Here is a 4,974-nt window from a genome sequence, read left to right as displayed (position 1 = left end):
CTCGAGAATCTCACAAAGGACTTTTGCAAGTCTGCTGTCCATAACCAAAGTTAGAAAATGGCCGATTGGCCCCAGAAGAATGACATTGTGGATGAGGTGCGGAATAGCGCAGGCTTACCATACATGTGACACAGGACAGTCTGACCAGGATTTGACTCTAAGGGACTCTTTGTATCAGTCTCCATTTGACCCTCGGACAGCAAGCACGTGGATGCTGCCTGGCCGTTGATGTAAGGCTATATCGAGAAATAAAGTGTAGTGGATCCACAGATGGACTCCTGTGTTTGAACAGTCATGCGTGGAACTAGACCCAGGATACCTACCTGAAGCACAAAAAAGGACTTGTCCTGGAGTTGATAGTATTTTACTTAGTTCAATTATGATTCCCTGTGAATTTCGTTTCTATTAATCACATCTACCATGTTCCATAAGTTTCAGTAAATCCAGAATCTGTATGGATTCATTTGGTTTCAATCATTAGTATTCAGGGATTACCATATGTCCATATTAAATTATGATTATTCAACTAAATTAAGTGTAGTTGAAAATGGAGTGTATTATATATTTTGAATGTATTAGGTCATATATTTTATTCATGATACATTGAAATATAAAATAAACTCATTTCAACTACAGTTACCTCAACACCACATGGACATAGAAATAAATAAATACAAAATCAGGCATGTCAGTCGATTTCTCTTTATTCATCATAAACATATCATATCTATGTTTCAATGTTACAATTAAACATTGACACAAAGCACAGAGAGAGAGAGGACTGTGTGTGTGTGTGGGTCATCACAGGCCCTATGGATTTGAAATTTTGTATGAGTAGTAGTAGTTTGTTCAAATAACTATTATCGAGGGGTTGACATTTTTTTAATTTGAGGGACATTAATTTTAATCTTTGTCTCAGAAACAACAAATTTAGATGTTCTTGTCCTAAACAGGGGTGACTACAGGAGATAATTGAATGTACATTTAGACATTCCATCCAATTTCTAAGACCTTTAGGTGGTTGGAAAGCATCTTGTTGGATGGTGTCGCAATTACCAAGTTCTTCATTTTGCCGCTGGAGCTTCAGACACCACTGGCGATGTCAATTCTAGGTTAGGACTGCAGCCACCTTCTGTGTTCTTTTCTCTGCCCAGCTAAGATTCTTCAGGAGGTGTTGGAGTTTCTGGGGGAAAAATGAAATTCTTGCACTGCGAAAGTTATGTCCAACATTTATTCTTGAGAGCAGCACTTGTTCTAATTAGATAATGGCACATTACGGTGATGGGTAATGACATGTGATAAGGAAAGTTATTCTATTACAGGTATATAGCGATGTGATAATATGCAGCACATCATGTCAGTGACTCAGGGTGTTTTAAACTGGTGTCAGGAAGTGTATAAACCGGTACAAATGATATTATATAATCCAGTTTCAGGAACTTACAGATCAGATTCTTTTGTTTCTTTTAGCATCTTTCCTGTGTTTTCTTTCCTGTAATCTGCCGACGTCGATCGTCCGTCTTGCTTGCTCCTCCAGATTATCCAAAGGTTCTATTAAAAGAAAATGGAAATAAATTAATTTTCATTCGTCCAATAATAGATTATTACAATCCGACACAAACATTCATAAAGTTTGATTATTATCATGTATCAAAACAAGTAATAAGTAATTGTGGTATATCAACTACATGTATATGCATTACTGCGAGGGTGTAGAAGTTTTCTATTAACATGACAGACATGATTATGCAGCAAATTATGCACTACATAATAGTATGCTATGCGTCAATTCTACTGCTAGTACTAGATACCTGACAATGAAATAATTAGATGCTGATTTACCCAATGGTGAACAAGAGAACGAATTAATTGTATTTTGTATTACTGACGTGTCTAGTCTTTATAAAGAGCCAACATATATCTTGATTATGATGACGACGAGCAATAATAAAACTTGGGAATTAAGTTTTTTTTACCTTAAATAAGTAACTTTTAATGGATTTTCAAGGTACTCAGGAACTTTTCCATGATTCTTCCTCACAATAGCCTAAAACAAAATGAGACAATTACATTTTGGATCATGAACATATGTCGATTGGTAATATTTTCCACCGGAATATCATGTACTACTGGTTTCCCCATCTATATTTGTTGCCTTGCTGGATACATGTATAACAATTTCTTAAAATATATTTTATTCCATCAATAACCTGGAAAGGTGAACAAGCCCAAGTGTCTTATATAAACGCCGCTCCAGTACACGGTTCAATGTAGCTGGATACATAATTGAAATAGTCCGACAAGAAAGGAATAATACTGAGACAAAATTACACTCAGAAAAATGACTGAAGAATATAAATATTTGGTTATGGTGTTGGTTGTGCCCCAGCAACAAAATGAGCTGCCACAGGAGCTAAAAATTATATAAAACATCAGACTCAGCATTACAGGAACACAAGGGGTATTCTTGTCTTATGGTTATATTTTAAACGGAATGTTCAGCTGGTATCAACAATAATGTTGTTTTTTTTAACAGATTTCACACCAAAATGCAATGTATCCGGTAATAACCGTGGGAGAAATCGAAATGCGAGGCGCACCGTTACTGTAGATTCCTACCGAAAAAACGTTTAATTCGATGCAGACTGACTGCTATGATAAGAAGTAAATAATTAATTTTATCTAGAAACCTACCTGCCAATTTCTCTCTGTCTTGGGTTTCCGTTGAGGATCAGCTTGAGTTCCCGGATCCTTGTTTCCAAAGCTTCGATTGTCGAAGTTTGTTGCCATGTGTCAAGAAACTATAGCAAGTATATACAGACTGCCATTTTCTACTACCTTACTCTCATAGACTTACTTAGAAAAACAACAGCGAAGTTTTTCCTAAGCTCGCGCGTGTACGTTTGAACAAAGATGGCGACATTTCAAACAAAGACTTATGGGATAGTCAATTAGGTTGTTTTTTTCATTTCTATTGTTAACACCACGCCAATAGTCTGCTTACCCTTCCACAAGCGGAAAAACACTGATAACTGCAATATGTGTTTATGTAAATTGTTTGTTTTTACAATGTCAAATCCCGCATCTCGCGAGGCCTCATTCATTTCTCAAATCAAGCGCTTCCGGTTTTCGTGACAAGCAATTTTAGTATCTGATCTGACTGCCAGGTGGGCAGCACATGCTACCTCGACCGTGACGGACCCAGGGACTGGGCAGCTGTCAACCATGGCAGAATTTCCTCAACCCTAAAGAGTGAAACAATATGAAGACGGTGGATGTATTTCCCGTAATAAAGTACTCCAGAAATCAGTATAAGCTTTTTCCAGATTTTTCCGACGCGTTGATCGTATATGACTGATCAATTTGATCCTATTTCTGTGTTTTACCTGATATTTAGTCATATCAAAGAACAATGTGATGGTTGATCACCTATTGTTTTTAAAACCACACAGCGTAGTTCCCTAAGATTCTGTAGTAAATTAATATTGCATGCAATAGAACGATTTTACCCGGTTTTTTGTCATCTAGTGAACTTATAACAGGTATAGTACTACATGTTATGTAATATATGCATGCAGGTGCAGCAAAGGAATTATCAGCTGAGTTAAAAAAAACAAACACAGATGAAAGGATTAACCGATAACACGCTAATTGATTTATTACTTTTATCTTGCACGACGTCTTTGTCAAAAAGATAGTCTTTATGTTGTAGAGTTACCTAGCGTATACTGAAAGGTTTAGTACCGTGACGTAGACATTTGTGATGTTGTAACAACAAATAAGGGCGACACACAGGGGATTTTCAGGTTGACCGCACTTGGAGAACAATGGACATAATCTGTGATGATAGGCATGCAGGTGACACCCCTAAATTCCCAAGTTGGAAACAAAATAAATTGTACAACGAAGTGATATCCGTAGAAAATACCAGATGTTAGGATAATATTTTACATATTCACATGACATGGCAGCAATGAATAAAATCCATTAAAAATGACATCTTGCATGCAAATTATTTCCAGTAAATCATAACGGTAAAACAATTTCATAATACCTTGTACATAGTACACATCAGCCTCTACACTGCAGTTTCATTAGAGAGTGTAGAAACTGCTTTCATGCCAACACAAGTACATTTTGTTCTTCCTGTTGGGACAAATCATCGGTGGGGTATTGTAAAATATATTTATCTTACATGTTGTATTTATTGCCACAGCCGGATGTTATAAATTATGCCTTTATATCATTGTTGGACACGTTCCGTGGTTACGTATGTCAGGATGTTTGGTGACTATGTCATCTACAGTGGAGACAGCTGGAGACTCTACAACATAACCAGGACATCCAAGATGTAGCATTTCTCCTAAAGTATTACCATCCATACATACAGCCCTCGTGAAGTCGGAATGAACTTTTACTTTACACATGTAACTGCTGTTTTGCCACTAATAAAAGAGTGATGGGTGTTGAAAGTATGGCCAACGTATTATGTACCAGGTTGATGAGTTGGTGCTTAATCATATCAATCAAAAGGAAACAAACTAAATTAGGTTCAATTTCATTGATTTTCATCATGTAAGTGAACAAAGGGGTGGGATTCGATGTCACCTATTTCGCTATATGGTGGGTATTCTTGTGATAGCTAATCCCCTTTAAAACAACATGCACCTGTTTCTAAAAAGAATTGTGACATTTTCATGTAAAACTTATCCAGATTAATATTATCTTTGAGTGTCAGAGTAAAACCCGGTCACGTGACATGGAACAGTTTTGGGGCAGCTATGCCGATGAATGGCATATCGTTCCATTTAATGTGGATACTGATGGATACTTTTTCTCGAACAAGGGTAATAGCCCATTATGGTTTGTTTATAACGTTAGTTGGTTTTAAGTTTGATATCTGTATTTTGTTTTCATTTCTTTGTAGCATTCAACAAAATTATTCCACAAACAACATTGTTCATGTAGGTTATA

Source organism: Haliotis rubra, unplaced genomic scaffold (assembly GCF_003918875.1).
Source record: "Haliotis rubra isolate DU_JTF1 unplaced genomic scaffold, ASM391887v1 Scf791, whole genome shotgun sequence".
Taxonomy (NCBI): domain Eukaryota; kingdom Metazoa; phylum Mollusca; class Gastropoda; order Lepetellida; family Haliotidae; genus Haliotis; species Haliotis rubra.
Note: the sequence above shows the minus strand (reverse complement) of the source record.